Source organism: Carettochelys insculpta, chromosome 6 (assembly GCF_033958435.1).
Source record: "Carettochelys insculpta isolate YL-2023 chromosome 6, ASM3395843v1, whole genome shotgun sequence".
Classification (NCBI taxonomy): Eukaryota; Metazoa; Chordata; order Testudines; family Carettochelyidae; genus Carettochelys; species Carettochelys insculpta.
This window is the reverse complement of record NC_134142.1, coordinates 18,745,823-18,768,502: the sequence shown is the minus strand read 5'-3', so window position 1 is coordinate 18,768,502 and position 22,680 is coordinate 18,745,823. Positions and strand designations below refer to the sequence as shown.

Below are 22,680 nucleotides of genomic sequence, written 5' to 3'. Positions count from 1 at the left end.
TCTGTGTGCATGGCTGAACTCTTAGAATTGACTTTCCAGTGGGCTTCTTTACAGCCTTTGTGTGTGTGAACAATGCAAGTAGTATGTATATATGTGCTCATCGCTGCGCGAGTGGAAACACCCACACACACTTGAAAAACGCTGCCACATGGGCCCACACTGAACAAACTCCTAAAGGCGCAAGTGGGCTCAATGAGCTTTATCAATGCAAATTCTAACACCGGAGAACGCACAGCTGTTAAAAGTCCACGTGTACGAAAGGGGCAGTCTAAAAACATGCCCATCCAGTTTCTAATTAACATGAACATCTCCCTGCTGAACAGTTCAAGCTCAAAGGGGCTGCATGCGTTTCTTCTTACTGAGTGTGGCTGTTAGAAGAAGGGGAAAGTTTAGAGTCCAGAAGCGGTGGAGCTGAAGAGAAGACAAATGGCTGGGCTGCGTCACTACTTCATCTAGCTGAGTCGTGCTGTTGTTACAGCCTCATTCATCACTTCTCACTGGAAGGCTGAAGATATTCTTTTTCAAGCATGACTGCAGTGACATTACACCGCAGATTGCAAACCACTTCCTTGTCTACCTAATCCCTGTGCTGCGGTCAAATTAGGGAGGAGAATATACCAAATACATGGGATTAACTTCTTTCTGTAAACATCTGTTAAGGTAGATAGGGGCATATTCTGTTCCAATGGTGCCAATTCAGACGAGCTCCACTGACTTTAGTGTAGCTGGATTGTATTTACACTGGTATAGCTGCAGAATTTGGTCTGTGATCTTCAATTTCACTGTAGTATGCTTTGGCAAATTTTCTTTAAGGCTTTTACTCCAAAAGCACAAGCAGCTCCTCAAGGGTGCTGTTGTATGGCAACCAAGTGCCACATAAATTAAGAAAACTCGAGGTAATTTCTCTAAAAATGTGTGTTTAGAGCTCGCTGCCAGTTCCTGACTAAGGCTTTTATTTGTTGCTGTAGGAAACCGCACATGAATCTGATAGCCAAAAGCATTCTTATGGCTAACCTTCATTCTCTGGGGGCTGAGAAATGGAATTACAAAACAATCTGAGGAGACTGTGGAAGGAAACACCTTTTTTGGCACAGGCTCCACCAACATTAAAAAGAATACTGAGAGTGGAAAACATTAGGAAATGGGAACGGTGTGGCTGGGTTGGCTATAATTGACAATGATCCAAACAGCGCCTCCATCTAAAATAAAACATAGAAAATCTTATTTGTGCAAGGTGCAGTACTGGGAGCTCTCACTCAGCATTATGGTATGAATCCAAAGACTACAAGACACATGTCCCTCGGGGCTGAGACCCCACAGCCAGTGTTCCCTGTGAGCTGAGCACTTGGGTGGCCACTGAGTAGAGAGTCAGATGCTGCCCAACTGATTAGCAGAACCCACAGACACCCACAGTGGGCAGCATGTGTTTCTATTGGTGGTACTCATTTGCACATGCCTTGGTGCACATAACAAAATGCATTCCACCCACAGCTGCGAAAAACAGAGAGAACGCTGCCGAAGGCATTCTCAGCTTGCTCACTCAGTAGCATTTTCTCTGATCCAATTGACGTGGATGCCAATGGTTTTAATTTTCTCAGTTTCTATTAGCATTATTTGAACTGTGGTCGGATTGAGACACCTCAACCAAGGTCAGAGTCCCATTGTGCTAGGTGCTGTACAAACACAAAGTGAGAGGCAGACTCTGCCCCCCAAGAGCTGATAATCTAAATGCACGAGGCATGTGGGGGGAGGTGGAGAGAGGAAACATAGCTGATATGACTTGCTTTACGCAGCAAATCACTAGTAGAGTAGGGAACATAACTGATGCCCTGCTTCACAGTTTGGGTGCCCAGGCCACTGGCCCAGGCTACCGATCTGTGTGTTTAAAGAAAGAATTTCCTATCTGCAGGAAGATGGTTCCTATCTAAAGTAAAGTTCAAGCCATTTCTAAGGCAGAATAACTTACTGCTTAACCCATAGTCTAGCAGGTAAGATGCAGGCCTGCAGATGGAGGGAAGAGGGGGAAAGGGAGCAGTTGCCCCAGCACCTGGCATTTCAAAGGGGCGCAGTGCTCCGGATGCCATCATCACTGAAGTGACTGTCCTAAGCCCTGCCCCTTCCACCCTTGGCTCCACCCCTTCCAGGAGTGGGGAGCCGGGTCCCCCTCCCATCTTGCCTCCAGGCCTATGGTGGCTGTCGGCCCCATTGACAAGATATATATTATTGTTGCTTTGTAATCTACTTTAAATAACCCTTTTCTTTCAAGCTCTATAAATATCAGGATGAGCTATTATTGCCTATAGGAAAAAACAACATTTTTCTGCTGACATTGGATATCCAACCCCAGCCTGCATGCTGCCTCTTTGTTCAGTATTTTTCCAATTTCAGAACTATTTTCAAAGGGTTTCAGCACTTGGTAGTGCCCTCTGTGGAAAATTATGTGAGCTCCCTGCATATGTAGCTCTCTTGAGAGAGATTCCAACAGTGCCATTCCAAAGAGCCACTGACTTCCTTGTAGACATTTGGAAGTGTGCAGTCTGTTTTAATTGGTGAACATGAGATAAATGACTTGGTTACAGGACAGTGCTCTAATCTGAAAGGCACACAGTTCATGGGACGTCACTGGTAGCTGCTGCTCAGTTCATTACATAGGACTAACTCCTCAACCACCCAGATTTTGTTCTATTGAGCACAGCTTTTCTGGACTCCTGTGAAACTGATATTATGGCATATTAAGTACCAAGGGGAAACTATATGGTCCTGTCCATCTTGTGCTTGGTCATAACTACTGAATTTGTTTAAGGTTAGCTTTTGAATCTGTTTACCATTAAATATTTTCACAAAAATGTAACTATTTTGTCACTTTACTCTTACCTTCATTGACAGATAGGGCCCAAATTCACAATCTATTCTGGTAAATTTCATGGTCATAGCATCTAAAAAAAATCTGAAGTTTGACAGTTTCAGATACTTAAATCTTAAATTTCACAGTGTTCAAGTGGTGGCGGGGTGGGGTTGGGGTGTTCCCAACCCAAAAGGTTGGAGCGTCGCAAACTACCTTCGGGCAATGCAGGGGGGTCACGGCATTCCCACTCGTACTTCAGCGCTGCCTTCAGAGCTGGGTGGCCAGAGAATGGCAGCTGCTGGCCAGGAATCCAGCCCTAGAGACAGCGCTGACAGCAGCAGCAGCAGAGCAATAAGGGTACCAATAACATACTCTGCTGCCCTTACTTCTGTGATGCTACTGGCAGCTGTGATGCCTTTAAAGCTGCACAGCCAGAGAGCTGCCTTTGCTGGCCAAGCACCCAGCTCTGAAGGCAACACTGCCACCAGCAGCAGCACACAAGTAAGGGCGGCAAAGCCATACTTCTCTGCTTCTGCTGGCATGCCTTGTGGGTTGGGTGTCCAGCCGACATCCCCTGCTCTCCAGCTGCCCAGCTCTGAAGGCAATGGAGAAGTCAAAGCGCCAATAACCCTGTTCCCCTATGATAGCCAGATTTCACAAGGGAGACCAGATTTCACAGTCTGTGATGCATTTTACACAGCTGAGAAATTGGTGGGGCCCGATTTATAGGATAACTTACATGAGGTATCTGAGCTCTCAAAGGGCCTTATAAAGGAAGACTAGAACTTCTATTGCTGTTCTGCTGTGATAGAAACTGACGCAGCACAGTGAAGTGACTAGCACAAAGTTTCACAAGAAGTCACTGCCAGAGCCAAGGCTAGAACAAGCTGCTGCCTTGCAGACCAGGACTAGAGCTATCTCCCACAGTGAATTAGTAGAAGGAAAATACTTCACATTTACTCTTCCACATCTTCCCTGCTCTCTCATTGTCAAAAGAAACAGAACCAACCAAGCCCTGAGAACACAATTGTTTCCAACACTGGCAAGGAAGTCAGCCAGCGTGTGTATTGAATCCAGCCCTAACAGAGAGCTAGGAAATTACTTCTTTGCCAGCTGTCTTTTCAGTCCAAAAGCCTTCTAATTATGTGTATACATATAACTGACAACAATGCATTTACTTAAGTAATAATTAATACCTGTTATATAGCACTTTTCTGAGTAGATCTCAAAGCACTTTAAAAGGAGGTTAGTATTACTGTTCCCATTTTGGAGAAGAAACTGAGACACAGGCAAGGGAGTGACTTGCCCAAGGTCAGCCAGTAGCACAGCCACCCATAGAACCTGGGTACTGTGAGTGCAAAAACAGTGCCCTGTCCAGCTGACCACACTGTCTCCATCATTAGTAAAACATTCTTGGGGAGATTTGATGTGTTTGTGCAGCACCTACTATGCTGGAGTCCTTGAATGCGATGTGGATCCCTGTGTACTACGATAGTTGTAACAAAGATAACTGACAGATCCAACACCTGTTCTTTCAGGTCATCCTGGCTCAGGATTTTCTAAGGATATATTACAATGTAGTAATAAAGAAATCTTCAACATATCTGTGTTATACACTGTAGACCACAGTAATGGTGCACTGGCACTGACCTCAGTAAAGTGTTCTCCCTAAAAACTGGTGTCCCAATCAATGTTGATTTTACATCCCCTTTAAATACGGTACAAGGCACAATATCTGTCTAGTATCAGAGGGGTAGCTGTGTTAGTCTGGATCTGTAACAGCAACGAAGGGTCCTGTGGCACCTTACAGGCTAACAGAAAAGTTTTGAGCATGAGCTTTCATGAGCACAGACTCACTTCATCAGATGCTGGTCTTGGAAATCTGCAGGGCCAGGTATAAATAAGCCAGAGCAAGGGTGGTGATAACAAGGTTAGCTCCATCAGCAAGGGTGAGGCTTACTACCAGCAGTTAATGTGGAGGTGTGAACACCAAGGGAGGGGAAGCTGCTTTTGTATTTAGCTGCTTTTGTATTGTATTCTGTATTTATTTATACCTGGCCCTGCAGATTTCCAAGGCCAGCATCTGATGAAGTGAGTCTGTGCTCACGAAAGCTCATGCTCAAAACTTTTCTGTTAGTCTATAAGGTGCCACAGGACCCTTCGTTGCTGTTAAATATCTGTCTAGGGGGCCATTCTCACAGCTTTCCCAGGAGCTGTGGGTGTTCACTTCTATTAAGATGTGTTCATATTTACTGTTTCTTCACCTTCCTACAAGGTTTCCAATATATCCCAGTCTGGGTGAGCTGGATATCTGAGAGCTCATAAGCTAGGTCATTTGATTATTTGCCTCCTTTTTTCTCCTTTCAGGGCACTTGACACTGTTTTTACTGCCAGTCCCTCTAAGAATCAAGAAATGCTGGATAGGCAGGTTTTGTGGGGCTCCCGCTATAGCTTCATTGTGCATAGGTCTGAGAAGAAGCTATTCCTGAGGAGCGGGTGAGTAGTTAAAAGGGCAGATGCAGGTAACAGACATTTTATCAACCCCACCTATATGCTGCCATAAACAAAAACACTTAAGACTGAAAGCTGCCAATTATGTAAAATGTTTTCTTTACATAAATAACTAAGTATACCTCCCAAACCCTCCATTCCTGATTTCTCTGGAACAGAGATTTCAGTGCTGCAGCCCTGGTCTGATACGCTGCTCTTCTGTATGACAGCAGAATGACAGCGCCGCCTGTAGCAGGGTCAGAACATTAACGCTAACTACTACTGTGCGGTGCTGTTGGATTTACCGAAGAAGTGCAGCTGTCATGTTGCTCCAAGCAGCAGGTACCTATGATGTTTAGAAAGCACTGAAAGAGAGTTCTTGGAAACCCACAGTGAACCAAACCCAACTGCTTCTGAAAGGATTTCTTTTTTTTTTTCTTGCTAAAACTATCTGCTTTTTTAAATGTCACCTTCCCTCCCTCCTCCAGCCTCACCCATTTGTCTGTAAAAACAACAACAACAACAACAACAAAACAAGCAGGCCTGTAGCACCTTAAAGACTAACAATTTTATTTATTAGGTAATGAGCTTTCGTGGGTTATCCATAAAGCTCATTAACTAATAAATAAAATTGTTGGTCTTTAAGGTGCTACAGGCCTGCTTGGTTGTGTGTGTGTGTGTGTGTGTGTGTGTGTGTGTACAGCTACAGACTAGCACAGCTACCCCTCTGAGACCATTTGTCTGCTTTATGGGGCAGAGACTGTATTGTTACCTGGCTGTATGGCACCTACCAGGAAGACCATAATCCTCGTTTGAGGCTCTAAGATCGTAATACACTGGATAAGTAGAAAGAAGCAATAAGATAAGCAATTCAATTGTTGCATCACTGTAAAAACAATATGAAGCTTGACAGGCCACATATTTAATTCCACCTTCCTCATAGCGACATTTTCACTCTCAGATTTTTCTTCCTTGGTAGAGACTTTAAAAATAGGGCAACAATCATACGGTACTACTTCTGGAGTGGAAGTTAGCAGACTTGAAGTGTAGTCCTGTCTCTGCCCCCAGTCTGCTGGTAACCTTGGGTAAGTAACAGTCCTGCTTCCTGCCTCAGTTTCCCTATCTATAAAATACAATATTGATCTAAATTGCAAAGTGCTTTGATCTCTGCAGATGAAAAGTGCTCTGTGAGAGGCAGGTAGTATTATTGAAAGCCCAGCACCTAGGCAGGCCCATCTTGTACCAACTTAGGGTGCCAAAGTTCCCTTTTTTGTGAGCTGGGAGTACTTAAAACTGACCAGACACATCCACGTCTCCAAGCAACCTACTGCGTCTGATCATTGTCAGTTGCCTGCTTCTTCACACCTTCTTGCTGTTGGCATGTCAGCCAGCCCAGATGTCGTGCTGTTTAGGCCATCTGAAGCAGAGATTTGGAAGGAGAGGTGGGTTCCCCCACTTCCCCCCCACAATTACGCATTTTAAAAAGAGAAAAATGTAGGGGAATCAGATTTTGATTGATTTGGTAGCATCTATTTTGCACTCATTTTGCACTGGAGGACTTATCCTGCCAGGTTCTGAGCAGTGGTGAATCAGACCCATAATGCATATTTTTGGGAGTACTCACTGGGACTCTGCAGTCCTGTCTCCACCCTACTCCAAGACTGTGCTGTTAAAGCATCAATACAGCTGTCAGTGCTTTATCCAGCACCCGAGTTTACCTGCAGTTCCCCACCCACAGGAGTGCTAGTAAGAGACTGATCTTTGTTTCCTTGTCCCAGCCGTATGGCTTGGTCAGCATAACAGAAGGTCCACACGCTTGTCATGTGGAAGGGATCTGTATCTGCTGGCTCCAGTGATAACTATTACAGCTGCCACTAAAGAAAAGTCAATTGTAAATCAACCCAGAAGTCCACACACAGCAAATGTGGCCTGTTAATCAAACATACAAGTAGAGATGTGTAAGACAGAAGCCAGGGCACATGACCTGAACCATGAGAGAATTATGTTGCTGCTTTGGGTCATGTGTCAGCACATCTGCTCTATGAACTTCAAAGGCCTTCTGACTCCCTTGCCACCTCTCAAAACAGTTCCTTCTGCAATGGCTTGTCTGATGGCTGAGGTGACTCCATTGCATATGGGCTGTTGCTTGCAGGCTTTTCCAGGGATGTGCTGCCCCTGTCAGTATTCTCAGTGTTCTCAAGAGAGGAGAGAGTTATCTTTGGCTGGGCTTCGATGTTTTCTGTTCTTGTGGGAGTGCTCTTCAGAAGTAGTTATGACATGTGACTTTGGAATGGATGAGATAGCTGCTACCTTGGCAGAATGCCAGAGGCCTCTCCGCTTGCCAATTTTCAGTGGGTGTAACAGTTCGGCATTCTTACTGTGCTGCTTCTTCTCTTATGGTTTCCTGGCATGCTCTTCTGTATCCAGAGTTAGTTATCTTGGACTCAGGAGTTTGATGTGCAGAACTGGCTGAACTGGACCCAAAAATAAGCTTCTTTTCAGGGGGTTGCATGAGTTTGAAATCTCCTTCACGGGCATTTTAAGAATTGAAACAAAATTAGCCTCTCCCCCAAAACACCTTGCCACAAATCCTGGCTAATCTAATCTAAATCAGAGTCATCTAATCTTAACTGGCTAGCTATGATATTGCTACCTCACACGTGTATACATAGTAAAGTCCTCCTTTCGTAACACCACTGAAAGTACATCTGCCATCAGGGGTCTCCTCTGCTGCTACTGTGAAATTATTTCCCACGCTGTTTGTGGCCCATCCTTTAACAGGAAGGAGTGTTTTGTTTTTTAATCAGTAGATGTGCACATTGTTCCATTCATATTTGAATTGCGGCAGTGCCAGGAGTTTCATCTAAGATGGGGTGTCATTGGGCAAGAGACTGTGCCTACCTACAATAACTGACAGTCCCTACTAACTACCGATCTCCCATCAGCCACACTTGGTAGCAGCTGCAATGGGAACTGTTATAGATTTTAAGGCCAGAAAGGACTGTTTTGCTCATCTGACCTACAAAACAATGGCCATAGGACTTCCCTAGAATTAAATCCTGCTGCAGCTCCAACAGCTGTCTCTGAACTACAGCATATCGTTTAGAAAAGCACCCGGTCTTGCTTTCCAGTGATGGCGAATCCACCGCAACCATTAATAAGTTGTTGCAGTGGTTGCTTACCCAAAATCAATGCTGGTACTTTCTCTTAGAACTCAGTCTTAGGGACCCACCGATCACTGCTATTCTGGGCCATCTGTGCTGCTGTCCTCCTCCCCTTCCTATGTTCACATTTTACCTCTTTTATTTCCATTCTGTGCTATTTTATAGTTAACATCCCTGGATAACTGAAACTCTTAGTAAGAACATCCTTTGAATTCCCTCGCCCGTGTTCCTCATTTATATTGGCATGTTACTATGTTCTTCTGCAGGAGGCCCACAGACTAAAATGGACTTGTGCAGCTGTAAAGTGGACAATTCCACTGACTCAGGATCAACAGACTATGTGGAGTGGAGGAGAGTTACAAGAGCTCCTTTGCAAACACTGCACATAACAAAGGGCTTGGCATGCTCAGTAGTCCTGGTTGGACACCACTGGCTACTACAAAGTCACTAACTGGACTAACCTCCTCAAGAATCAGACCATTAGTAGCTGCATACAGTAGAGTCTCTACTTACTTTCTTAGAAACAAACAGTATATGTAGGCATTACACACACCCAGAGAGTAATCTGCAAGCACTAGGCTTCTTTTGGCAGCTTTTTGGTTTTCTTTTGGGTTAAGAGAGTTTATGTATTTGGCCAATAGAACATACAATTTACCAGTTAGTTTTATCTGGCCTCATAAGATTTGAGGTGTCTGATTTTCCCTCATCACCCAATACAGAAAACTCTTTCATATCTGGCAGCCCCATTGCCGGATATTCAAATATTCTGCATAATAGAGAGGTATACCCAGCAACGCATAACACTCAAGAAAAACAAGATTAGATATTAAGAAACAAACAAAAATGTATGCGGAGTACTTCATTCACCAACAACAGTAGTATTGTACACAGTAAACATACTGTATTTGCTGTATTTGTTTGTATTTACTTTCTCTATACTGCACTTATAGAAAACATAACTCAAATTTACTTATGCTTAAAATGCCAGTTATATGAGAGTTCTGGATGATAGAATGCTTGGTATGAAAGCGTTTACTGTATATTTATTCCAATCAGCTTTTCTAAAACGTTAAAGACAGACAGTTATAAAAAGTGCAGTTGGATCACTCCTGAGTTAACTTTATCAAATCCATTTCCTTCGTAAATCCCTGCCAGACTGACTAAAAGAGTTCTTAAATCCACTATGGATACAAAATCCAAATACAATGGAATACATCACTAATTTTTTTTCCTTCCACAATTGTTTCATGCAACTTCTGTTTCCACCCTGCTCCTTGCAAATCACCAAAGGAACTTTAATCTCCCTCTATGAAAATGTGTGTTCACTATTTCTAGAAAACATCTTGTTTTCTATTGCTGACCATGTTATAATAGTTAATTAACGGTCATATTATACCCGCAAGGAACAGAGTGTTAAGAGTTTACTAGTGACATATCACTCTTCACTAACTAGTCTTATTTTTCTATTGACAACTGTAAATATTAAACCTGATTATAAAAAGTTAGGCTTGCAATTGCTCACATAATTTGCACACCATTCCCACAACTGTGTACGAAAATCAGATAAATGGTCACATAATTACTCAATTTGCTAGTTCAGTATTGCTTACTTTAGTTAGGCACAGAATTGTATGCACATTTTGCTCTACAAGAAGGTGTCTAATTTTTTCATAATCTGGTCCATAATGTTCAAGAATTCAGCTTTAACTAGTGCTAGGAGATAGTTCAGATAAAATAATTATTGACTCAAGCTTTCACCTAAACCATGAACCACACCAAAGTCTGGCCTCGCCTGAGCTTCTAAAATGTTGAGAAATGTTTAATGACATTTCTGCATACTTCTCTAATCTGCCATCAGATGATATCAGAAGCAGAAATAGTACAGGAAAGGCTCAGCTAAGATCAGGAAATGTTAGCCATTTCATGAGGAAACTTTTTCAAATTTCTGCACTGATTTCTTAAAGCCCTTTGGACTTTCTGAAAAAAGTTGAGCACACTTCACATAAAATATCGGGGATTTTGGATGCTTATCTGAATTGAATGGACACGTCAAACCTTAATTCTAACATTTGCTGGAGATGCAATACTTAAAATGATTAAATGCTATTTATAATCCACTTCTCATCTTCAGAATATTGTATAGCTATTAATTAAATAGTCCTCCCAACAAAGGTAAATAGACACCACAGTGCCCTCACAATTTCCATCCTTGCATGTGTATTTTGAGTATTCACTCTTATTCTTTGCCACAGCCCTTCAAATAAATTTGCTGGGATTTGATGGTGGGAGCAGCACAAGGTCCAAGCATAGCAGAGGCAAGGAAAGACAGGACATCTGGGTACAGTGGAATGGTAAAGAACTTTAGATCACCATTGGCTGAAGGGTGAAAGCTGTCAGAGCCGGGGACAATTGGAAAGACATGACGGCTCCAAGGAGATTCTTAAGAAGCAGAGGGGGAGGGACCCTTCTAGGACTTAGGCAGCATCACAGGGAATACGTCAGCTATCTAGAACTGATTGCAGCTTGCAAGGTGCTCTTGTACAGCAGATAATGGTTGTGACCATGGAACTCTCATTATTTCATTAAGCTAATTTAGACAGGGGGAAGGCAGCCAGCTTGCTTGACTCCAGGTAGTGAACGAGGTGAGACAAAAGTTTAGAAGATTGATCCCTAACTCTGGAAGAGCTGGAAGCCATCCTAGAACCACAGTCAGCAGGCACCTGAGAAGATTCACCCCTCAACAGGAGAGTCCTTAGCTCTCAACATGTGGAGCAAGAGTGGAGGCAGAAGGTAGACTGGTACAGGTTGATCCTCTCTCCTCCAGCACCCTCGGGACCTGACTGGTTCCAGATGAGAGAATTTTCCAGATGACAGGAAGCCAATATTTTCTAGCACATTACCAACACTTCCACTGCTCACCGGGCTCTTAGAAGACATTTAGGGGTAAACAATGGCTAAATAATAGCACAGAACACTGAGAGAGCCAAGACTGGTGGCTGTAAACAAACTTTATAGGACCACCATGAGAAAGTTGGCCACACCTGTTAGCGGTTTTCCAGCTAACTAAAATCATGCCAGATTACAGAGTTTGCCGGCCAAGAGAGTTCTGGATTAGAGAGGTTCAACCTGTACTTTAAAACCAGATAGCTGCAGTGATGACAATGGCAGTTACAGTGATGCTGTTTCAGTTGTCTACTAAATCTTGCAATCTAGTCTCTTGCAATCCAAGTTAAGTGGTGAGCACTTTGATTTGCTGTGTGAACAGGAGACTGGATATTTATGGGTTTTTTTAGCAGGCTTGGCAATTATAGAAATCTGATTTATTTGCAGCTGGATAAAAAAGTAACGTTCTACAGAGAAAGAGAAATATTTACTTGGCTGCACTCTTTGATACCCCTGCTGCACCACTTGTTTGTGTTTCTGCTACCTTAAATTTGGCTTGTGATCATGTGCTGTCACTGTGGGCCAGAACTTGCTCTGCTCATCGTCAGTGGGTATTTTGCTGTTAGGAGCAGGATAGGGCTTTGCACCAGCTACATCCTTTATTGCTTCTGCATATTAACCCCTCTGGATTACTTTCAGTAATCATTAAAGTCATTGTTTTCCCTCTTTGCCCCAGTGAGGGACCACTATCAGATTCCGAATGACGCACAGCCATTATGTGTTCTCCGACACAGAAATGTTGATACCCTTGACTGCCACAAGAAGGCGCTGTTGTTCAGTGGCTTTATTTACCCAACTATGGCCTTCGGTGGGTCCATCTGCATTTGTGGAGGGAGCAGTGGGTCTGACAGCCACCAGGGCCAGGAGAGGGGGGTGCTGGCATTGTGCCCCAGAAGGGGTGGGACCTCAGATAGAAGGAGCAGGGCTGGCCCTCAGCGCTGCCCAGAGTATGCCACGTTTCCTCCCACCTCCAGCCCCCAGATTTGCAATTTAAGGGGCCCAGGTCTCCAGCTGCCGTCGCTGCCTCAGTAGCTATGGCAGCATCTGGGAGCCCTGGAGCCTGGTGATTCGAAGGGCCCATTGGCCTCCCTCCCATTGGCAGGCCTGGCTGGGAAGGGTGGTCCCCAGCTCATGCTGACGTACTGTGTGCCAGCTGTGCTCAAGCTAGCACTGAAAAATGGCGGTGTGGCCACTGCAGCCCAGGCAGCTGTGCAGGTCGGTGGCCCCAAACACAACCCCACCTGAGCCACAGGGTGTGTACTTGGCTGGCTTGCCTGAGCAGCCACCTGTGCTGTCCCAGACATGCTATTTTTGGTGCTAGCCTGTGCGCAGTTAGCTCAGGCACGTCTGCCCCGCCCTGCTCAGAAGGAAATGCCCCCTTTTTTTTTGAAATAGGAAGGTCATTAAGAAGGAGGTAGCCCACGAAGGGTCCCATCCTTTCCCTTGTACTTTGGTTCCACCACTCCAGGTAGTGAAGCCCCAGTTTACAATCTCTGGAGGAGGACGTGTGCCTGGCTGTTGAGTGAGTTGAGGGGCCCTTGCTGGTCACACCTTTACCCTTCCTGTGCCTGGAGCCTGGCACCGCTGCTGTTCACATCCTCACTCATCCTGAAGATGGCGCAGAAGCTGTCTTACCTCTTCTAACCTGTGGCATCTCCAAGCCAAGTGCCTGGATCTCTGGCTAGCCTAGCCTCAGAGCAGCAGAGAGAGGGAGCTCCCAGCTAGTCCCTCCATACTATAGCCTTTCCAGAAGGCAGAGGCAGTGCTGTAAGCACTGGGAGCTACAGCATGTGGGATGGGCCATTGCTGGGCAGCCTGTATAGGAAAAAAAGGGCGGGCACGAGAACCCAGAGAGGAGGCAAAATGTGGGAGCTCCAGTTTTATGGCAGAGGCTTGGTCCTGCCTGATCTATGGAGCCCTCCCTGCATTTCTGGAATGTCAGGTTCCCCACCTTCAGGCAGAGGCATTCATGCGTGTTCCAAGGGGATCTCTGCAGCATTAAGGAGCCATTGTTTAACTGACCCAGTACCTGCAGCTTTCGTCCGAGCAGCAGCGTGCTAAGTTGTTCTTCCAGAGGGTGACAGCCCTGACTTTTCCAAAGTGCGTGTGGCCGGCTATATATCATGGACCGATTTTTATAGCTCACAGGAATGGCTACCAATAGGTGACACGTTGTAGGCTACTTTCACACTTTTAAATGCCCCCGTTTATTCCCTGACTGATTGTTATTTCAGCGCCTTAATGTTTTTTCTGGTGCTACAGTATAACAGAGACCCTTTCCCCACCCAAGTCAATATATTCAAGAACAAGAACTCTGGTGATTCTTTAGAGACTCAGTGCCAAGAGCATAAATTCTTATTGCTTTGCCAAGAGCAGAATATCTCTTGCAATAAATCACTAAAGGCCACGTTCTGTCATCTTATTTACATTGAGTAATATCTTACTCCTCATTCCTGCCTTTGTAAACAATGTCACCTCTTCCAAAGTGAAGCACTATGCATTATAGACAGAGGGCTGGATTTCACTGCAGTGATAATCGTCATGTCCAGCCAAAAGTGAAAAAAGTCATGTTGACCTCGCTTTGGAGAAGTCAGATTGCTTTCCCAAGATGATTAATAACCTGAAATATTCATGGTCTCCAAACCCTGGAGAGTTAACACTAACGACCCTTACTGAGTGAAAAACCTTGCCATATTTCATACTAAAAACAGTAGTACAGTAGATTGGAATTTAGCCATCTTCAGTGAATTAGTTCTAAGTGCAAAGTACACAGTCAAACTGGCTTTACTTTAAGAAGATTTACACAAACCAGGTAATGTAATAATTGAGTTTACTTTTCGAGAGTGCAACACCAAAAACAGCAAAATGATGAGATCAAGAAAGTTTGTTTATGCTATTTCAGCTAAAAATTGACATTAGCCAACAGAGAAGCTAAAGGCAGCATAGAATTTGTGAACATTGAAGCAAGACTGTTTTAGAGTTTAATATTATTGCAAATAAAGGTTTCAACCCCACTTCTCAGTTATGAAGAAAAAATCCTGCAGCCCAATCAAAAGTTGTCAGGCATGATGCATTTTATAGTGCTGATTAAACTCCTAAATCACTGGGTATATAATGAGGACACTAGCAAAATGGTTTGGGAGGAAACAATCTTTGGGGCTGTGAATAATTTATATATGGTTATTCTTTAATATAACAACCTGTAAAAGAAAAGCAATAGTTACAGTTATCCTGACACCAGTGGTCTATAAACAGTGGGTAGATATAATCAGATACTTGTATGGTGCAGACTTTCTTGTTTCACAAATCTTTGAAGTTGATTCTAGCCTCATATATTATCAACACACAGGGTATTTAGTGCCATGCACATATATTATGATTCTACACACATTATATATGGTATTTACTGACACACAGAACACATACATGCATTATTCCTCATGTGGGAGCACATTATCTACTGTAAAACATAACTGTATGCATACCACTTGTTGCATCTGATAAAGTGAGCCACAGCCCATGAAAACTTACGCCCAAATAAATTTGTTAGTCTTTAAGGTGCCAGAGGACTCCTTGCTGTATATGCATAAAGTAGAAACCATATACTGGAGACTCATCATCATAAGAGAACTTCACTTGCAAGCATATTGCAAACTGTCCTTTGTGGTGCATTGAAATAACTGGGGAGCAGGATTTTTAAATTAGTATTAACAGGTTCACTATGTCCTCGTTCACTGTGAGGGGTTTCACTGTAAAGTACAGAGAGTGGGGAGGAGGGAAAGAAATGTGTCCAAAACAGACAAGTTGTTGAATCTTATGATGCGTGCAGAGCTCAATGCTGATCACGCACTGAACGCTTTCGATAGGTCCCTGCATGAGTGTGGAGTCTCCTGTTTCAAGCAAAGAAATCAGAACATTCTCAAGCGGGCTGTGAATTTGCTTGCTAATCTCTAACACTGCTTCTCCAAATGCAAGAACTAGATAAATGAAACATAGAAGCATTTTACTCTGTGAGCAGCATCATGCTTTATATTTAGGCACACCTTATTTTAACTCTCTGCTATTTTCCTCCCTCAGCATCACCAGATTTCGGACAGTCTCTGTATGTATCTGTGTACATTTCACTGATCAAGTGCCTAGCTGGTAGCATGGCACTTTTATAATCTGACAGTCATTAGATCAGAACTCACCCACAGCTACCATTCTGAAGTAAGACTCCCCTCATTTACTGCAAACTTGAGCAAACTGCAGCATAGAAAGAGAGAGGGATGTTTAAACAAACTTACCAAAAGTAACTGAAGTTCTCAAAAGTTGCCCTGAAGTTGAAATAGCCCAGAACACCAATGCAGAGCCTGCCCCAAGCTCTGGCTCTTTCTCCCCCTCTCCCTCTCTATTGCATTTGGAAAAAGGGCAGGGCAGAAATTCGGCAAAACAATTTTCCTTCTATGTAGACTTGGGCGTTTCTCTACAGTCAGAAAGGGAGTGGCTGAGTCCCGGTGAGGCTTGTTGTCTACTCCAAGCCAAATAGTGCAGGCGCAGATTACGCAGCCTGTGAAATTCAATATCCAGTGTACTGCAGCAGCAGCTGTAATTCTTCACTTAGGGCAGGACCAACAGTCTCTGTGCTTGTTCCTTGCTAGGAATTCACACTGGGATGTAGGGGAGCGGTGTGTGGCTTTCAATGCATGCTCTGTAGCGTGGAGAGCCTACAACTACGAGCACTTGTCTCTATACAGGGTGGAGAGACAGACCAACTTCCTTGTCACTGGCAACTGATGAGGATTGAGAGAGAAAACAAAGCAAACATCTCTTTTCCTGAGGTTTGTTCCCAGGCATAACTGCGTCATTAACGATATAGCTGTACTGGCTGCAGCTTCTCCCATCAGCTCAATTCAAAGCACAATTCTTTAGATTGCCTTTTCGAGTCAGTGGCTTGTTATTGTCAAAAAATTGGACACTGACAGATCTGGCTGCACCATTTGCTTACCCCACTTATTGTGCCTCAAAGCCAGGGAGTGCCACTGTGTTTTAACAGCTGCCTTGGCAATGTGTCCTGATACTAATACAGGAGGAAAGTGGAAGAGAGCTTAGCAGTGGCAAAAACTGGTTTGCTCAAATTTAGAGTTCCTCCCCTCTGCTCCTGTTTTCTAATCCCCTCACCACTGCCCCTCCTAAAAGAAGCCTTTGATAAACATGACAGCAACTATTAGGCTTGGAGAAATCAGGGCAGAGAAAATGCAAGGCAGCGCTGTTTCAGCCAAAGAGCTGCGCTAATTATTATGCTCTCCAAAACATGTTCAGGCCCAGGGAATCCTACAAACTGTAAACAAAGAAATTGGGAGTGTCCCACAATGCAGTCAGCTACTTTGCAAACACACCAGAGAAGAGCAGGAATGAGGGAAAAATATACCAGGGAGGGAGAAATGACTGTATTTGGAGGGTGTATTCATGTCATATCATGGCTAATGTTGTATTGCTGAGCATTGTCAGAGCTTTAAAGGTGCTTAACCATGGAATCCCATGCACTAAATATTCTTTGGAACTGACTTTATAAAAAATGGGGGCAGGTAGATTTACCTAATGGTGCACACAGTTATTGCATCTCCATGTGCGAAATGTGTATTTGCTGATGGAAATGAGATGTGTAAGTGTACTTGATTTTGTGTCTGCAGCTATGGCACACATTATGAAAATCAGATGCTATATACTGAAATGAGAACAGGATAAAGTTGATTGCAGAGTTTATATAATACCACACTTGTGTGGGGCCCTTTAAAAGTCAAACAAAGGCAGAGGGACAGATTGTTAAAGGTATTTCTGCATCCAGAGTGTCTAGCTTAACAAATTTACCATCAAAGCCAAGAGAAGACCAGACAGAGACAGTAGCAAATGCAAGAAGAGTTTAAGGTAGGGGAGGACAAGGGTGAAGTTATGTGGTTGGTGGAGCAACAGTGTACTTCACAATTGGTGAAGGTCTCAGTGGACCACTTAATGGTCTTTCTACATTGTGCTTGTACCATTAGCTAACTATTGTGAAGTGCTTTGGATGAAAGCACTTTATAAAATAAAAACTTTAATGATAATTAACACACTTTTGTTCTACAAATGACAGCAAACCATTCATATTTTAGTATCAGTCAGTGTCTCTCTCCTGCCACAGCAGCCATACCGTTGGAGCTGAGAAGGAGGGCCATCTCTCTCTTGCAGCCACAGCCCTGGAGCTGGGGGAAGTTGCCTCTTCCTGTGGCCACTGCAGCCCTGCACCTCCCAAATTCCTCCCACTCTGTCTCTCTACACCACTGGTCCCCACCTACCTCCTATTTGTCCCATCTCACCCTACTTCCTCCTCCCACCTACTCTCATTTCATAGAATCATAGGACACTAGAACTGGAAGGTGAACTCAAGAGGTCATCAAGTCCAGTCCCCTGCCCTCATGGCAGGACCTTATCCAACCTGTTCTTAAATATCTTCAGTGATATCTCCAAGTCTACAACCACCCTAGGCAATTTATTCCAGTGCTTATCCACCCTGGCAGTTAAAAACTTTTTCCTAGTGGCCAACCCTTTAAACTTCCTGTGCTGCAATTTAAGCCCATTGCTTCTTGTCCTACCATCTGAGGCTAAGGAGAATAATTTTTCTCCCTCCTCCCTGTAACACCCTTTTAGTTACTTGAAAGCTGCTATCTATTATGTCCCTTCCCAGTCGTCTCTTTTCCAAACTAAACAAATCCAGTTCTTTTGATTTTCTTTCATAGGTCATATTTGCTAGACCTTTAATCATTTTAGTTGCTCTTCTCTGGACCCTCTACAGTTTCTCCACATCTTTCTTAAATAATGTGGTGCCCAGAACTGGACACAGACCAGACGAGGCCCAATCAGCACAGAGTAGAATAGAACGATTACTTCTTGTATCTTGTTCACATTTCGCCCCAAGGGCACCACCTCACCTTACAGGCCTGTGAGCCACTAATTAAAGGAGGAACACTTCATTCTCTCATTCACTCATTAGAGGGAACAATCCATGGACCACCTGAATGAAGTGCATGGACCACAGTCAGAACCTCTGACCCAGGATATGTGACTGTGGTTTATATGCCTCTCGAAAGTAATGTGTTTTTACGTGAGGCCTAGGGTATGGAAGCAGCATGATGATGGCTTCAGGGATCTGGAAAAGAAGCTTGGGCCCAAATCCTATGCTGAGCTCCTCACACTCCACTCCATACAGATTTCTTACTGGTACTACCATCGCCCTCTCTCCCAGCTCTCTACCGTCACGCCTTCCCCAGCAGGCAGCCATCAGACACTGGCTCTTTCTGAGTTGAATGGCTAGATGTTCTAGGAGGGAGTAAAAATTGAGGGAGACTAGCAAGTTCGTTGATGAAGTATGTGAATTATGATTAATTCTTTTTGGAGTTTGGGGCATTTTGAGGGAAAAGACTTAAAAACACTAGACAGACAGTGTCACACTTATAAAACTAGCTACATTTTTTGCTCCTTTCTGCACACCCTCATCAGTTCTTGTGTCTTTACTTACCTGGAGTAAGAACAATGAGAAGTCCTGTGGCAACTTACAGACTAACATTTATTGGAGCATAAGATTTCATGGGCAAAGACCCATTTAATCAGATGAATGCATGAAGTGGGTCTTTGCCCACAAAAGCTTATGCTCCAATAAATCTGTTAGTCTATAAGGTGCCACAGGACTTCTAGCTGTTTTTGCAGATACAGACTAACACAGCTACCCCTCTGATATTTGTTACCTGGAGTAGAATTTCACAGTACTCCCACGTCTTCGACCAGTCCTAGTCAGAAGTACCGTGTACATCACCTGTGCTTACCCAGCAGGTCTTAGGTTCTTTCCTTTAGGAGTCTGTGACCAGAGATGTGTATAGACAACCAGAGTATTGTTCATTTTAACGATCAGGGCAAAGAATTTAGAGAAAAAGGGATTCTAGAAAACAGTTTGTAATCATCTATCTGACCTAACGGTTTACTAACTCTCATGGTAGCATAGGTCTGACTAATTTCTTTGAGAGACCCCGTGAATGCCTCTATTTCAGCCTAGTTCCCTTGAACAACTTCCATCTCTCTTGAGAGACAAAGCCCTTGATGAAAGTGCTATAACTGGTACTCCCAAGCTTTGGTCCTTTTAGGCAAAACTATTCCAGTAGTAGGGTTAGATTCCTCAGGGTTCTGCCATTATTCCTTAACAACTTCAAATGTTTGCTGAGGAGTGGTTTCTCTTGAGACAGTCTTTTTCTACTTCTTCTTCCTTTCAGCCCTCTATTAATCTTAGAATTATAGAATCATAGAACACTAGAACTGGAAGGGACCTCGAGAGGTCATCAAGTCCAGTCCCCTGCCCTCATGGTATGACCAAGTACCATCTTGACCATCCCTGATAGATGTCTATCTAACCTGCTCTTAAATATCTCCAGTGATGGAGATTCCACAACCTCTCTAGGCAATTTATTCCAGTGTTTAACCACCTTGACAGTTAGGAAGTTTTTCCCTAACGTCCAACCTAAATCTCCCTTGCTGCAGTTTAAGCCCATTGCTTCTTGTCCTATCCTCAGAGGCTAAGAACAATTTTCTCCCTCCTCCTTGTAACACTCTTTTAGGTACTGGTAAACTTCGATTATGTCCCCTCTCAGTCTTCTCTTTCCTTAACTAAACAAGCCAATTTTTGTCAGACTTCCCTCATAGCTAATGTTGTCTAGAGCTTTAATCATTCTTGTTACTCTTCTCTGGACCTTCTTGAATTTCTCCACATCCCTCTTGAAATGCGGTGGTCAAAACTGGACATAGTACTCCAGCTGAGGCCTAATCAGCTTAGAGTAGAGTGGAAGAATGATTGCCCATGTGTTGCTCATGACACTTCTGTTAATACATCCCAGAATCACGTTTGCTTGTTTTGCAACAGCGTCACACTGCAGACTCTTGTTCAGCTACCACCCCTAGATCCCTTTCTGCAGTACTCCTTCCTAGACAGTCGCTTCCCATTCTGTATGTGTAAAACTGATTATTCCTTCCTATGTGGAATACTTTGCATTTGTCCTAATTAAACTTCATACTATTTACCTCAGACCATTTCTCCAGTTTTCCAGGTCATTTTGAATTCTGAACCTATCCTCTAAAGCAGTTGCAACATCTCCCAGTGTGGTATCATCTGCAAACTTACTAAGCACACTCTCTATTCCAGTATCTAATTTGTTGATGAAGATATTGAACATAACCGGTTCCAAAACAGACCACTGCGGAACCCCACTTGTTATGCCCTTCCAGCATGAATGTGAATAATTAGATGGGGCTACTATAAGGTGGGTGCATAACTGGCTGGATAACCATTCTCAGAGATGTATCAGAGAGGTAGCCGTGTTAGTCTGTATCTTCAATAACAACAAGCAGTCCTGCAGCACCTTACAGACTAACAGATATTTTGGAGCATAAGCTTTCGTGGGCAAAGACCTGCTTCATCAGAGGCATGAGTGGGCAGGGAGAGTAACCCACTCAGGGATTAACCTCACCCAGTGGGGGGGTTAACCCCCCATCACTCATGCATCTGATAAAGCAGGTCTTTGCCCACGAAAGCTTATGCTCCAAAATATCTGTTAGTCTGTAAGGTGCCGCAGGACTTGTTGTTTTTGAAGATACAGACTAACAGTGCTACCTCTCTGATACATTTCTGAAAATGGTTATCCAGCCAGTTATGCACCCACCTTATAGTAGCCCCATCTAAGTTGTATTTGCTCAGTTTATTGATCAATATATCCATATGGTAAAGATCTCAATAACAGGGTCAACATACATCATGAATTATTACACAGCAACTCCACTTCTGTCACAGATAGAAGGAGAACCAGAAGCCATTCTGCACATTGCTTTGAGGAAATGGAAATTTATCTTTACATTTAAAGTCTGTACAACTTTTAAGGCTACCGACTAACAAAAGTACAATTCTAAGGTTTGGGGTAAACTTGCTAAAAGTGTCCAAGTGACTTTCCAAGTTCCATTTTCGAAAGAGACATGACTTAAGTCTAACTGAAAGCCAATGGGATTTAGGACCCCAAAAGCATCTATCAGTTTTGAAAATGGGATTAAGGCAGTAACTTTTAGGTATTTTTGAAAATTTTACCCTTGAACAAGAATGGTTCTAGTTTACTGTGTAGCTTATGTTAAACAAATACATTAATTTTAATACTAATAACCACTGTACAACAACAAATGCACACAGCTACAGTGCTAATGTCTGTAAACCAGCCTTTTCGGTACAAAATCAACCATATGAAGTATAGGCATATAATCTCACAAACCATGAGTGTTTGTGTACAGCAAGTTTGGTTTCAATGCTGTCTCTCAAGAATTCTAGTATTGGAGATCAAGGGCCTGATTCTGATGCTGGTGAGTTCAGAGTAATTTCAGTGTAATTATTGGATATAATCAGTGCCTTTTTTATTTAAGAAAAGAGAGAGAGAGAGAGAGAGAGAGAGAGAGAGAGAGAAACTGGTACTCAGTAGTTGGGGCTGCCAAGGTACTGGTACTTGGTACCAGTAACAGAGAGGGAGCTGTGCTAGTTTATATACTATCAAAACAAAAAGCAGTCAAGACTAGTCTTGACTAGTTAAAGACTAGTCTTTAAAGTGCTACTTGACTGCTTTTTGTTTTGATGGTACCACTAAGTACCGGCACAAAAAGCACTCGTTATATTCAATGACAGTGGTGTCACTGAGGTTGAAATATGGTCCCAAATCTTCTGTCATGTGCTCTGCTTTGTGTGTGTCTCTCAAATGAGACTAAAATCTCTCTCTGCTTTTTCAAGTACATCTCACCTACACCCTCACTGCTCTGCCAGTCAGATACAGCCACAGATAGACAGATCCCTGGGAAAGATAAATTAGCAACAAGGTGTCCGCAGGACACAACTGTGTGGCATTAAAAGCTTAACTAAAAAAAAAGGAAATAAATAAAAACAGACATTGGTATCATGAAGAGACATGGGGAAGTAATATCTTGCAGAGGTTGCACCTCTCAAATCCAGTACTCCCTCATCCAGCAACACCTGTTGTCTGGCATGATCATATATGTTGCCAGATGAGAGACTAGTCAGCAGGTGCAGGTGCTGCAGTGGGCTGGTAGCCAGAGCCCTTGCCTGCTGGGATACTACTGGGGGGCCAGGAATTGGAGTCCCTGCTTGCCCTGTGGTAGGGAGGAAGGGAGGGGCTGGCTGGAGCCCTGTAG

The 22,680-nt window shown here is 43.6% G+C and overlaps 1 protein-coding gene across 1 annotated transcript in view; it reads right to left on the bottom strand.

The window, feature by feature from the left end:
* Positions 1–15,897, bottom strand: part of AHNAK2 (AHNAK nucleoprotein 2) — a 74,968-nt gene extending 59,071 nt beyond the window's left edge. Inside the window, exon 1 of the mRNA XM_074996385.1 lies at positions 15,729–15,897. The gene's annotated coding sequence lies outside the window, so the exon portion shown is untranslated. The remainder of the gene's footprint in view (positions 1–15,728) is intronic.
* Between the last annotated feature and the right edge of the window lie 6,783 nt (positions 15,898–22,680).